This window comes from Atractosteus spatula, chromosome 10 (genome assembly GCF_055471065.1).
Source record: "Atractosteus spatula isolate fAtrSpa1 chromosome 10, fAtrSpa1.hap1, whole genome shotgun sequence".
NCBI lineage: Eukaryota > Metazoa > Chordata > Actinopteri > Semionotiformes > Lepisosteidae > Atractosteus > Atractosteus spatula.
The window spans coordinates 13,232,468-13,247,424 of record NC_142715.1 but is presented as its reverse complement, the minus strand read 5'-3'; the positions used below and the strand labels follow the sequence as shown (position 1 = coordinate 13,247,424).

Sequence of the window (14,957 nt, the reverse complement as noted above, 5' to 3'; positions counted from 1 at the left end):
CTGGAACACTGTGTCCATGCTGGCCTGTTTTTATCCTGTTTTGTAAGGGGCAGTGTGTTGTAGTTCCTCCTAGGGGGCTAGTTTGTATCCTATGGTCTGTGTTCCTTCTGTACGTTTCTGTATGAGTAGGTGCAGTTTCAGTTGGTGAATGGGTTTCTGCTTTCCCTGGTGGGGATTATGTATGGACCATTAACATCTCAATAGGCAATCAGGGTCTTTTGTTTTCCTCCCTAGTAGGACTGTGCAAGCTGTGCGAGTTTCCAAAGCTGATTGGTTTCAGTTATTCTTCTGTTTGTTGCGTGTTAGTATGGTGAAGAGTTCCAGTCCCTGTAGGATCTGGCTAGTTAGGAGAGGGGAACAAAGCTCCTTCTCCCAGATTTTATCCGAGAGGGGGCCATCTGGGACAAGGAGAGCACTCTCCTTCCAACGACTAAAACCCTCCCGGTTTTTCTGATGTTCAGGTCTTGTGTAAAGATAGTATTAAGTCTTTTGATCCACTCCCTTTCCTTTTTCTTTCTTTCTATCTCTGTCCAGTTGGGGTTGCTTTCCAGTCCCGTGGTTCCTGATGTACCTGTGTTGTGTCAGCTGGGTTCGGATGGAGTTACCCGTTCCTCCCACATAGGTCACCCCGCACTTTTTGCACTGGATGCTGTAGATGGCGTTATTGATGTTTTCTGAGAATGCCCTTTGCAACTGGAAGATTTCTTTAGTTTCTTTGTTTTGGATCATTGTTTTCTGTTATGAAATGTTTGGCTCTTGGTGTATATGATCTGTTTTGCACAGGTTTTAGCTTGCTTTGGACTAATTAATGCTGAAGGTTTTTGTTTTTTTCTGTGTGCAGATATGATTTTGTGCTCCCTTAGTATGTTTGTGTTTTCTAATATCATGGCTTTTGGTTGGTTTTTATGCTGAGTTGAGAATATGATGTGTTGAGGGGTATTTTTCTGTCATCTGGAGTTTTTCTATTTAGAAATGTTTGTGCCACAGTTTTGAGGAAACTTTGTGTGTATCTTCTCTGGCATAAAGCTTGGAAGAGTGTGTATTTGGCTTCCTCAAAGTCTTGTTATTGTGTACAGATTTTGTTGAAGTGTAGGAGTTGTGATTTTACCAGTCCTTTTAAAGTATGTTTTGGGTGGAAGCTATCTTTGTGCAGTAAGCCGTGTGAATGTGTCTTTGAAAAATACCTTGATGTCCAGTTTGTCTGTGTTGTTGAAGGAAGAAACCTTGTATGTGGTGGTGTCTAGGAAGTCTATCAGGCTACCATGCTTGGTGTATTTGAGTTTAATGGACCTGTGGTGTGTGTTGAGGGTGTTAATGATTTCTTGTAAGGCTTGATATGTGCTGCCTATATGTTTATTTTTTATATCTTTGCCCTGGGATGGACTGGTGTCCTTTCCAGGGTGTAGCCTGCCATGTGTCTATTTCTTGCCACGTTTTAAAGTGGAGTTATAATCTTACTATTTTTACAGTTTTAAATTGACATTTACAAATGTATATTGAAGCAGCTACCCACCTGAACTAAACTATGTCAGCATGTGTAGTCTGCAAAGGAACAAGTAATAGGTTTATTCCATACTGAAAAGAGAAGAGAGAAAACTCAATGTTTCGGCTGTGAAGCCTTCTTCAGGTGTGAGAAAGACAGGGCAGATTACAAAGATTAAGTAGCACAGAAGAACAAAAGCTGGGAGAGGGGAGGAGGTAGGAGCAGCAGAGAGGCCACTCAGGAAGTGCAAAATGGAGAGAGGTGAAGAAAGGTGTGAAGTCAAAACCTGCATGAGAATAGAGAAGATTACATTAAAATAAGTCAGTCATTGAGAGATCCTGGCTATTTGAGGTGAAAAGAAAAACTATGGGTTTGGAGAAATCTTTAACCTTCCCAGCCCTAATATGTTCTCTGAAGCATTCTCCTAGTCTCCTTTCGGTTTCCCAAATGTAGATAGCTGGGCATTTTTTGCAAGAGATACAGTAAATGAGATACAGGATGTTGTCAGGGTTATCTGGAATTGTCCTGTGATGCCCTGAATGTCGTTAGATATGTATTTGCCAGTGATGCAGCGAGTGCTATTGCAGGGGAAGGTGCTGAGTGTGAGGGAGCTGTGAACAAGAAGCTTATGTGGTGGTCAGCGATAAGAGATGATTGGGCTGTCGGAAAAAAGAGTACCAATGGAGGGATCGTCCTGTAAAATTTAGTCATTGTTAATGATGGCCCTGGGGATAGAAATTGGGTTAGGGTGGTAGGGAAGCACCGAGGGAATGCAGTTGTGAGACTGGGAGTTCCTGATTGAGTTGATGATCCGAGGGCTGATTTTGGCCCGGGAGTAGAATAAAGCGACACCTTTCATCAATCATTTTGACAGGTACCACGCCCCCTTTTTCAGCCAATGGGAGGCCGCCATGGGCAGATGTCCTGCCCCCTTATCGGCCAATGGTGCAATGTTATGGGCGGATGTCCCGCCCCCTCGAGAGCCAATGGTGTGGCATAATGAGTGTTGTTGTCCCGCCTTCCTCCCCTAGCAGCCCCAGGCCTCAGGGTCCAAATGCCCACCACCGCATCCCCTTCGATTTATAAATAAGTGTGTGAAAGAGCGTATTAGCAACGAGGGATGGAAGGTGATCATGTCTGCTGCAGGTTTGAATGCAATCTATTATAACCCTAGGGAATCGGCGGTGTGGGAAGTCTGGTGAGTGCCGCGAGTTTCCGGGATGTGAGCGCACGCACGCACGCACGCACGCACGCACACTGACTGACTGACTGACTGAGTAAAGTGTCACAGAAAGAACTCGCAGGACAAATAGCATGTGAAATGTGAACCACTTTATTTCATCAGTAGGTTTTAAATTACAGAAACATCCCAGTATATACTTTTAAACTTTTCACACACATTACAGACTACTGCTTGCAATCGCCAATTAAATGTTGGTGCAGAAAATTAGTTGTAGCTATCGCCCCAAAATTGTTCAGAAACTCAGCAGCATCTGAAAAAGCATTCATAACGCCCTTTCTCTTGCCATTTCTATAGCCATGAACACCGAACTGGGCGACCCTAACAGAGCAAATAAATTAGCCTGAGTGATCAGAGGGACGGTGTTACCACAGGTTCTATGTAAAATACGTTGTATTTTGGAATACACACCGCTGAATCCGCCAGGCTTCAGTTTCTGATGTGAAAACATCAGAATCGCAGTAATTACACTCATGTTCTTTAAATGCACATCAATCTCTTTAACAAATTCAAGGACATTAGCATTCAGTTAATTGATTTTAATTTCAAGCTTTGCAGAAAGAAGAGTGTAAAGCACTTTTTGTAAGAATTCTTACGTATACATTCGAAATTTTTCGTTTTTCTCACAATGGCACACCTGTGTCTGTAAAACAGAGTGAAAGCTCTATTCACATTGCGAGTATTTCACAGCCCTGGTTTTACATAGATCTTTTTTCTTTTCTGTAAAAATAAGTATAAATAAGTATAAAATAAGTTTTGCAACGCACCAAAAGTCACGTGTAGTTTTTTTCCATCTACCTTTACAAGTTAGGAGCGTACATACTCATATGGCGAGCGGTCGTCAATTATTTTTCTCAGCAAGTGCTTTATACTCCGCTCAGTATCATCTGTAAAAGTATAGGCACCCAGGCCACTGGCGATGTACAGAACAGCCGATAAAATTCGGGCTAAACTGAGACACTTATAAATTTCTAATGCGGCAAACAACACATCTTTGTACTGTAACATGACCAGGGGAAGGGTCATTCATAACAGGTATTTTCGGAATGACCTACTTAAAATACTAGATATGGACCTTAGCAAAATGGCTGCCAAAAAGAATCAGCTGACCGGTAAATGGAAAGGGTCTACCCTGAGAAACAATGAGACACAGCTGAGCCGCATCAGGAACCGAAATATAAGTGTCCTGGAGGCAGTGAACAGGGCGGAAGCCGATAAGGTGAATGCGGTTTGGAGGAAAAGAGAGGAAAGAGGTGTATGTTAAAGATCGGGCTAAAGAATAACGGACTACTGAAAGGAGAAAAGGTTTATGGTTTTTGAATTACGGACACTGGATAAGGATACATCGCGGATTGGCTTTATTACGGACTTTTGGAACTCGGATCGGATCAGGATTAAGGGAACGGATTACGGACTGTATTTGGAAGATAGTTGGAGGAAGAAACGCCACGAAACTCAGGAAAGAAAAGTGTGGTGTGAGTACTACTTTCATTTACATAAACTTTCTCCCGGAGACACCACAGTACCCAGCCGCGCACCCGACAACCAGGCATGTGTGACCCCGTTGACCTGGATGATTAATCAAACAGGCCGAGCACTCATCAACCACAACCCCCTTTAAACAATGGTTGAAGGTGCAACATACCACCGACTTTACAATCTGATCCATAGCATCGGGCTCATTAGAGCCATCGTTAGCTAAACTAGGTTGAACATCATCATTAATCACATTTTGGCGAACACACATGAACAGACACGAAACATTCAAGCTTGATGGTAGTTTGAAGATTGATGCATTGACCTCTTCGTTATTCTATTAAAGGAAAAAAGAAAAGGAAGGCTTAACAAAATAAATAGGCATGCTTTTTACCTAAAATATTTAAATTGTAATGCCTCTTTTGTGTTAGAGTTCTTCGTTTGCTTCGAACTTGCTGTGGTTTAATATTTACCATTTGTAGCAACTCTTCATCAGTCATTGACGGACCCCCAACACCTGAATCACCATCAGAGTTCACATGACAGCCACTGTCACACACCACTGAGTGCTGGGTCAGCTTTTGCTAAAAAGAAGACAAAGTGTTGAAAACGAAATACGCTAAACGCAGATTGAAACAACAATTCCACTATCAGAAAAAATATTTTAGCAACCTACTTCTTCAGTTTGCATAGCAGAGGAATCCGATGATTCACTACTCAAAGAAGCCATCTTCGCAGCAGTCAATATCGGGGCCGCACAGCTCAGGTGTCACACTTCAACACTGGCAAGTCGGCTAATTTAAACATAAACTCCAAATTTGTAACCATGCTCAAGACATTTTTCAAATGGTTGTGATGTTTTAGAACGCCCCACCATATCCCCCGCCCCAAAATCACACGTGTTTTATCGAGAGTGAAAAGTAATCACGTTGAATTAAAATATGTAAGCTTATTTCAATGACAAATTCTCAACAACTTTTCAAAAGTTTGAAATGATTTTCCACGTATAGTGAACGTAAAGTCTTTAAACCTTAAAAATATTAACATGCAACCCAAGCCTCAAATGATGTGTGTTTCTCTAGAAAAGAAATTACATTGAATCAAAAAATGTAAAACTTATTTTATCTTTTGAGAAGAGCATTGTAGGGCGGGACTTTATATTTTAGTGGATAGGTCATAAAAGTGTTAAAATAATTGAATAAGACACATTTAGCAGCGATAACTTATAAGCACGAGCAAAAATTGATCTTTATAACGCTTATAGATTTTAACAATATAACAGACTTTACTAAAAAGTTTACTTTTAAAATAAATATTACATCACAACATGTCCACACCCAGGCACCTGCCGTTAAAGGTTATGGGATGTAGAGATACAGTATATAAGGTTCATGATAAGAATAAATGGCTGGCGATAAACCTTTCCTCGATCCTTTGCGGACTTGTAAAACTGTTCATGATCAGAATAAAAAACGCTCATGCTAATACACAAGCACCTGTGTCTCACCAAAGCTGACAAAAAACCAAAAAATCGCACTACACGTGTGAACAGGGGAATGAGCGAGCGAGCGGGGATAGGGCGCCTCCTGCGCTTAAAAGCTTATAGCACCTGGTATTCCCAGGTGGTCTCCCATCCAAGTACTAACCAGACCCATCTCTGTTTAGCTTCCGAGATCAAACAAGATCAGGCGTGCTCAAGGGGGTGTGGCCGTAAGCGAGAGTAAGGCTCGCTGGCACCCTTCTTATAGAGAGGACAGCTCCGTCACCTCTTTTACGACGCTGCTTTTTTTCCCTTGCGTTTTTCTCTTCTTCCCACGTTCTCTCTCTTCACTGCCTTCGTCCCGCTCTATTTCACTTCAGCCTTTCACTTTTAGCGGCAATGCTTATTAATAAGACAGAATTAAGTGTTGCTGTGCTTTTTCATATGAGGCCCCATCTCTCTTCATCTCTGTGGTGCAGCCACAGAGAAACTTTTCATGCAGGCTGATTTAAAGATGTTTTCTTTTGATAAGGGACAGCTCCCAAAGGGGGGTGCACTTAGCTAAGCCTGGCTATCATGATCAATGGTCATCCATTGGCGCCTATCTGTCTAGGGTGTGCCAGATGGACATCTGGACTGCATTCCTAAGTGTCAGGAGTAAGTGACTCACATCTCACCTTGATCAACCAATCAGGGACTGGTAGGGCCGAGTAACCCACGTGGGACTCTGATGCCCATGGAACTTTCTGCCAATGAACAAGCTGAAGTTCCTCCAGGTAAAAACAGGCAACACAGAGGGCCTGAGAGACTATTTCGTGGACTTTTCTAAAGGGAATTCAAAGGAGAATTCCAGGGCAGGATGGCCCAGGAGCAAAAGGACAAAGGACATCCTAAGACTCAGCCCGGACAACCACGGAACGGCCAGTGTGTTCGAGTGCCAGAACTTTCCTTTGTTCTAAGAGTCTAGAGCGGAGGTTGCCAGAGAGTAATCAGAGGATCCACCTGAGGTTAGCACCAGCAGCAAGCCTTGTGAACAGGTCGGAACTGTGGACAGCTGAAGCACTATTCAGAACTAGCGCTTCATCAGGAATGAACCAGTCCTCTTCCTGACTTGCTGGGACCCACAGTCATCTTTTCTCCTGTGCACAAACTTTGCTAGTTAAAGCCAACACTAACTAGCCGGTCAGTGAGCATCTGCAGCACAGCACAGCCTGGCACGGAGCCAGAGAGCCCGCAGGAGATCTGAATCCCCAGAGATTGGATGAGTATTCAACTTCAATGCATTACAGCTTGAGAATTCAATTGTTATCCCAACCAGTTGATATCAATTTAATTCCTAAGAGTTATGTACTTGTTTTCAGTATCTAATGTAGAAGTTGTAACCAAGTTCACTTTATGAAACGGTCTAAATGAATGATAAACCGAACGTATGTTCTCTTGATATATGTAACTCTTGGTAACTGACTGAATATATACCTTTTGTATTCTGATAACCCTCTCGATAAGATCTGTTAGGTTTATATGCATATTCTATGTATTAATAAATGTATCCTCGTGTATAAGTACCTGAGTGTGTGCGTTGTTTGAGTTATATCGCATGGTTGGATTCTAAAGCCATCAAAAGAATCAATTTTGTGATTTACAGCTACAATTAATAATTGTCCCAGTAAATGCCCAAACCCTACACTGGTGCATTCAGAGAGCACACTACACCTGATTGTTCCTTAGGCTGGGACAGCAGATCATAATATGCTCTCTTAATATTGAGAGACTGGCTCACTCCTGTCTGTTCCTCAGGGTGGGACAGGAGATCACACACTGTATTATTATTATTGAGAGACGGGCTGACTGTCTGTTCCTCAGGCTGGGACAGTGGATCACACACTATTATTATTATTACTGAGAGACAGGCTCACTTTCAATTCCCCAGACTGGGACAGAAGATCACACACTGTATTATTACTGAGAGACAGGCTCACTGTCTGTTCCTTATGCTGGGACAGTAGATCACACTGTATTATTATTATTGAGAGTCTGGCTCACTGTTCCCCAGGCTGGGACAGGAGGTCACACACTGTATTTTTATTATTGAGAGACAGGCTCACTGTTCCTCAGGCTGGGACAGGAGATCACACTGGATTATTATTATTGAGAGACAAGCTCACTGTTCCTCAGGCTGGGACAGTAGATCACACACTGTATTATTATTATCGAGAGACGGGCTGACTGTCTGTTCCTCAGGCTGGGACAGTGGATCACACACTATTATTATTATTACTGAGAGACAGGCTCACTTTCAATTCCCCAGACTGGGACAGAAGATCACACACTGTATTATTACTGAGAGACAGGCTCACTGTCTGTTCCTTATGCTGGGACAGTAGATCACACTGTATTATTATTATTGAGAGTCTGGCTCACTGTTCCCCAGGCTGGGACAGGAGGTCACACACTGTATTTTTATTATTGAGAGACAGGCTCACTGTTCCTCAGGCTGGGACAGGAGATCACACTGGATTATTATTATTGAGAGACAAGCTCACTGTTCCTCAGGCTGGGACAGTAGATCACACACTGTATTATTATTATCGAGAGACGGGCTGACTGTCTGTTCCTCAGGCTGGGACAGTAGATCACACACTGTATTATTATTATCGAGAGACCTGCCCTTTCCTGATTGTTCCTTAGGCTGGGACAGCAGATCATAATCTGCTTTATTATTATTGAGAGACAGGCTCACTGTCTGTTCCTCAGGCTGGGACAGGAAGTCACACACTGTATTATTATGATTGAGAGACAGGTTCACTGTCTGTTCCTCAGGCTGGGACAGGAAATCACACACTGTATTATTATTAATGAGAGACAGGCCCTCTGTTCCTCAGGGTGGGACAAGATATCACACTGTATTATTCTTGAGAGACAAGCTCACTGTTCCTCAGGCTGGGACAGGAGATGACACACTGTATTATTATTATTGAGAGACAGGCTCGCTGTTCCTCAGGCTGGGACAGGAGGTCACACACTTTATTATTATTATTGAGAGAGAGGCTCACTGTCTGTTCCTCAGGCTGGGACAGGAGATCACACACTGTATTATTATTATCGAGAGACCTGCTCTTTCCTGACTGTTCCTTAGGCTGTTACAGGAGATCATAATCTGCTTTATTATTATTGAGAGACTGGCTCACTCCTGTGTGTTCCTCAGGTTGGGACAGGAGATCACACACCGTATTATTATTATTGAGAGACGGGCTCACTGTCTGTTCCTCAGGCTGGGACAGGAGGTCACACACTGTATTATTATTATTGAGAGACAGGCTCACTGCCTGTTCCTCAGGCTGGGACAGGAGATCACACAGTTTATTCATATTATTATTGAGAGACAGGTTCACTGTCTGTTCCTCAGGCTGGGACAGGAGATCACACACTGTATTATTATTATTGAGAGACAGGCTCACAGTTCCTCAGGCTGGGACAGGAGATCACACTCTATTATTATTATTGAGAGACAAGCTCACTGTTCCTCAGGCTGGGACAGGAGATCACACTGTATTATTATTATTGACAGATAAACTCATTGTTCCTCAGCCTGGGACAGTAGATCACACTGTATTATTATTATTGAGAGTCTGGCTCACAGTTCCCCAAGCTGGGACAGGAGGTCACACACTGTATTATTATTATTGAGAGACAGGCTCACTGTCTGTTCCATTGGCTGGGGCAGGGAATCACACACTGTACTATTAGTATTGAGAGACAGGCTCAGTGTTCCCCAGGCTGGGACAGGAGATCACACACTTTATTATTATTATTGAGAGACAGGCTCGCTGTCTGCTCCTCAGGCTGGGACAGGAGATCAACACTGTTGTAGTGTGCTCTCACGAGGCACCAGTTCGGTAGGGGTTTGTGCATTTACTGGGACAATTATTAATTGTGGCAGTAAATCACAAAATTGATTCTTTTAATGGTCTTAGAATCAAACCATGCGATATAACTCAAACAACGCACACACAGGTAATAATACACGAGTATACATTTATTAATATATAGAATATGCATGTAAACCTAACAGATCTTATCGTAAGGGATATCAGAATACAAAAGATATAAATTCATTCAGTTACAAAGAGTTACACATATCAAGAGGACATACGTTCGGTATATCATTCATTTAGACCGTTTCGTAATTGAACTTGTTTACAACTTCTACATTAGATACTCAAAACAAGTACATAACCCTAAGGAAATAAATTGATATCAACTAGTTGGGATAACAATTGAATTCTCGAGCAGTAATGCAGTGAAGTTGAATACTCACTGCCGGTGGGCCTGTTTTCCCACTGTTTCCGTAGTGTAGTGGTTATCACGTTTGCCTCACACGTGAAAGATCTCTGGTTTGAAATCGGGTGGAAACAGGCCAGTTTTGTTTGTCGCCACGCACACTGTTTGGGGATTCACCTTGCGCTGTGAACACTCTCCCGCTCCTCTTGGTGTGCTCATGCCACAACACAGGAAGGCTGGAGCAGGTGGCTGGGGGTGATGCGCACAGCCGAAGTAACTCAGTTGGGAGAGCGTTCGACTCAAGATCTAAAGGTCCCTAGTTTGATCATGGGTTTCGGCATTTTGTTTCATCGCGCCCTTTGTTCCTCTCTCCAGCGTCCCCTGCCTAAAGTGACGCTTCCCTTTCTCAGCCCGAAACGCAATCGAGACACCAGCAGCAGTCCCTGCAGGTTTCCGTAGTGTAGCGGCTATCACGTTCGCCTAACACGCGAAAGGTCCCCGGTTCAAGACCGGGCGGAAACAGCCTCTTTTTGCACGCTCCTGTACTTCACAGAGGTCTTGAGCGACCGGTCATTTGTTCCCAATGTATTTCCGGTCCCTTCATGCACTCTTGTACCAAACGCACGTTCCTTCTGTACGCGGAGCCGATCATTTGCAATTGGGCTGTGCCGACAGACCAGGACGAGCTCTGTCGGCTCAAAAGCAGCGCAGGACCTACAAGAACAACAGAAAGATTAGCATCCAGTGGGGGCCTCTTAGTGAGCCCAAGATCTCATCAAGAATCGGCTCCAGCAACAGAGCTGGGCGCATTGTTCCATTCTCCGACCACTCTCGGTGTAAACAAGTCCCTCCTGGTCTCTGCTTGAAATGCACTTTCCTGCGTTTGCTTTGGTGTAACTGGCTTCCCCTGCATGGGCGAATGTGAAGAAGATCCTTAGTAAGTCATTGAAGAAAACCGAGAAGAGGTCGGAGTGGCCTCTGTCGTTCATCAACGATCCAGTCAGGCAGTACTCCTCTGTAAAGCGCCGTTCGTTCACATCGATTGGCTTTTTTTTGCCTTCATTCGCGCAAGTAGTAAAAGCAGACGCCCCTATTCTGCCGTGACCCGGATTCAACCGGGGTTGTTGCGGCCACAACGCAAAGTACTGATCACTATACGATCACGGCGAGTTACCGATACACACACGGCAGGGCGGAAAAGGCTGTGCTCTCTTCGTGTGACCTAATTCGGCAAAGTCCTGACGTTGCATTTCAACTGAGCCCCAGTATACATCGACCCTTCGACACTCTGAGTGACAACTCTCTTTCGTGTTTTCTCATATTTATGTAGTTTGCTTTCATGATGCCCGGAACAGCGGGGATGTGTGTTCCCATATGGTCTAGCGTTTAGGATTCCTGGTTTTCACCCAGGCTGCCCGGGTTTGACTCCCGGTATGGGAACGTGTCAGTTTTGCCTCCTGCTTTCCAAAAGATCAGCACCGTGTACGAAGGAGCCGCATTAAAAGCACTCGAACGTGCAAAACGCGCGAGAAGAGGGGGCGCTTGTTTCCAACCGAAGACTTCTCGCGTGTGAGACGAGCTGATCATCGCTGCAGGAGGTGGGAGGGTTACTCTGGTAGACAGGGCTGGCCTTTGGCAATAGGATTTATACTCTCCAAGATGATATTTGCACATTCTGGAGAGGCGATTTTCTCCACTTCAGTGGCCCGATTTCGTCGATTGCGTGGAGAGGGCTGTAGAATGTGGCGCCGCCTTTCCTGCTCCGTCCATGACAGGCGTGCTGGTCTCTGGAGAGAGAGCACGGTCCATCAGCGCACTTTAATAAAGGCACTGGAAGCAGCTGAATCGCATTGGCGAAACTCAGCGCTGGGCCGCTGGGCAGGGTTTGCCACTGTTTCCGTAGTGTAGTGGTTATCACGTTTGCCTCACACGCGAAAAGTTCCCGGTTCGAAACAGAGCGGCTTCTTTTGTCGCCACGCACAAAAGGGGATTGGGGATTCGCCTAGCGCTGTGATCGAACAGACCCACTCACCTCTTAGTGTGGCGGGATCTGCACAGTGCATGTCGCAGCGCATCCTGCTTTCACTCCAAAGCGCGTCCTGATGTACCCCAGTCTCCTGCGTGACAGGTGGGGATAATCACCACTATACTAACGAGGAAGACATCGCCCTCTCCGACCCCCGGCATCGTGTCCCGACCCACCGTGCTGGAAGCCGACGCGTGCTGTGATTTCTTTACGGAGCAGAAATGACAACCGAGGAGCCGAGAGATCATTTCAGCATTTCGCGTCTGAACAGAAAACACAAACGACCAACTCGGAATGACTTGCCTTTGACGCTTATCAAAGCGTTCTTTGTGCATCGAACAGACCCACTCACCATGTCGCAGGGCTTCCTGCTTTCACTTCAATGTGCTTCCTGATGTCGAGTCGTGTGCCGTGCGGAGGCTCTGAAAGCGAGAGCAATGAAAAGGTGCACGACGCTGTGAAAGAAAACAGAGAAGTGAAAGGCAGTCCTTTCTCTAAGGAGGTAAAAGGAAAGCTTTCTACTCCCCGTCGGGGAATCGAACCCCGGTCTCCCGCGTGACAGGCGAGGATACTTGCCACTATACTAACGAGGAAGACATTGCACTCGCCGATCCCCGGCATCGTGTCCCGACCCAGCGTGCTGGAAGGCGACGCGTGCTGTGATTCCTTTACGGAGCAGAAATGACAACCGAGGAGCCGAGTGTTCATTTCAGCATTTCGCGTCTGAACGGAAAACACAAACGACCAACTCGGAATGACTTGCTTTGGACGCTTTTCAAAGCGTTCTTTGTGCACGACGACTGCGCCGCCTAGCAGATACAAATGGGTTGTACAACTCTGAACTAGCAAATGGAAGAGGGCTAAACACCCTCTCTTTTAGCCCAGGTTCGATCTGTCTCCCAGAATCACCAGGGCGCACGCACACACACACACCCGTGCCGTTGAAGTGCTCTGCTTCATTTCAAAGGGCAACTCAACATTCACTCCTACCCCGAGAACAGAAAAGACAGCGTCCGCAGCAACAACAGCTCAGGTCTCTGCACAGGAGCTAAGCTGCCCCCATCTCCTCTGCTCTGCGGCTCCTGCGGAGTGGAGTGGAGTCCTGCCTGGAGCCGTGTTTGCAGGTGGCGGCTCCCCGCGCTCTGTCTGTGCGTCGTGTCCAAGAGCTCCTGGGAGGAAGAGAGAGCCCTCCCACTCGGGGGCTTTTCCACGGTCTGGGTGAGGAGGGGCGGGTGTGTCCAGTAGCTTATCGAGCGGAAGCCTGGGGCGGCGGAGAGCTGTGATCGTGCAGACCTTGAGGTGTCACCTCTTTGTCTGCTTTCCCGCCCCCCCTCCGCCCAAGTTTTGCTCCAGAGTAGCCCGGCAACCCCTCACACCTGCACGTGTCACAACCTAAGGTGTGGTCATGAGACACCCATGGGGTGCTGTTCTGTTCTTGCTAATTGTTTCCTGCCTGTCGCAGGCAGGAGTCCATGCGAGGAAGTTGCGCTGGACAGAGCTCAGAGGGCGCAGCTGGGTGGCTTTCCTTCTGAGTGACGTTCCTGCAACACTCTCCCGCTCCTCTTGGTGCGCTCATGCCGCAACACAGGAAGGCTGGAGCAGGTGGCTGTGTGCTCTGCGCACCGCCGAAATGGCTCAGTTGGGAGAGCGTTAGACTGAAGATCTAAAGGTCCCTGGTTCGATCCCGGGTTTCGGCATTTTGTTTCATCGCGCCCTTTGTTCCTCTCTCCAGCACCCCCTGCCTAAAGTGACGCGTCCCTTTCTCAGCCCGAAACGCAAGCGAGACACCAGCAGCAGTCTCTGCAGGTTTCCGTAGTGTAGCGGCTATCACGTTCGCCTAACACGCGAAAGGTCCCCGGTTCGAGACCGGGCGGAAGCAGCCTCTTTTTGCACGCTCCTGTACTTCACAGAGGTCTTGAGCGACCGGTCATTTGTTCCCAATGTATTTCCGGTGCCTTCATGCACTCTTGTACCAAACGCACGTTCCTTCTGTACGCGGAGCCGATCATTTGCAATTGGGCTGTGCCGACAGACCAGGACGAGCTCTGTCGGCTCAAAAGCAGCGCAGGACCTGCAAGAACAACAGAAAGATTAGCATCCAGTGGGGGCCTCTTAGTGAGCTCAAGATCTCATCAAGAATCGGCTCCAGCAACAGGGCTGGGCGCATTGTTCCATTCTCCGACCACTCTCGGTGTAAACAAGTCCCTCCTGGTCTCTGCTTGAAATGCACTTTCCTGCGTTTGCTTTGGTGTAACTGGCTTCCCCTGCATGGGCGAATGTGAAGAAGATCCTTAGTAAGTCATTGAAGAAAACCGAGAAGAGGTCGGAGTGGCCTCTGTCGTTTATCAACGATCCAGTCAGGCAGTACTCCTCTGTAAAGCGCCGTTCGTTCACATCGATTGGCTTTTTTTTGCCTTCATTCGCGCAAGTAGTAAAAGCAGACGCCCCTATTCTGCCGTGACCCGGATTCGAACCGGGGTTGTTGCGGCCACAACGCAAAGTACTGACCACTATACGATCACGGCGAGTTACCGATGCACACCCAGCAGGGGGGAAAAGGCTGTGCTCTCTTCGTGTGACCTAATTCGGCAAAGTCCTGACGCTGCATTTCAACTGAGCCCCAGTATACATCGACCCTTCGACACTCTGAGTGACAACTCTCTTTCGTGTTTTCTCATATTTATGTAGTTTGTTTGCATGATGCCCGGAACAGCGGGGTTGTGTGCTCCCATATGGTCTAGCGTTTAGGATTCCTGGTTTTCACCCAGGCGGCCCGGGTTTGACTCCCGGTATGGGAACGTGTCAGTTTTGCCTCCTGCTTTCCAAAAGATCAGCACCGTGTACGAAGGAGCCGCATTAAAAGCACTCGAACGTGCAAAACGCGCGAGAAGAGGGGGCGCATGTTTCCAACCGAAGACTTCTCGCGTGTGAGACGAGCTGATCATCGCTGCAGGAGGTGGGAGGGTTACTC

The 14,957-nt window shown here is 46.4% G+C and overlaps 1 non-coding gene and 1 pseudogene across 1 annotated transcript; one reads left to right on the top strand and one right to left on the bottom strand.

Moving 5' to 3' along the window:
• Positions 1 to 5,796: 5,796 nt before the first annotated feature.
• LOC148825241 (5S ribosomal RNA) lies at positions 5,797 to 5,915 on the bottom strand (annotated as a pseudogene).
• A 7,695-nt stretch (positions 5,916 to 13,610) lies between these two features.
• On the top strand, positions 13,611 to 13,683 carry trnaf-gaa (transfer RNA phenylalanine (anticodon GAA)). Its single transcript has one exon. It is a non-coding gene; the product is annotated as a tRNA-Phe (tRNA).
• The last annotated feature ends 1,274 nt before the right edge of the window (positions 13,684 to 14,957 follow it).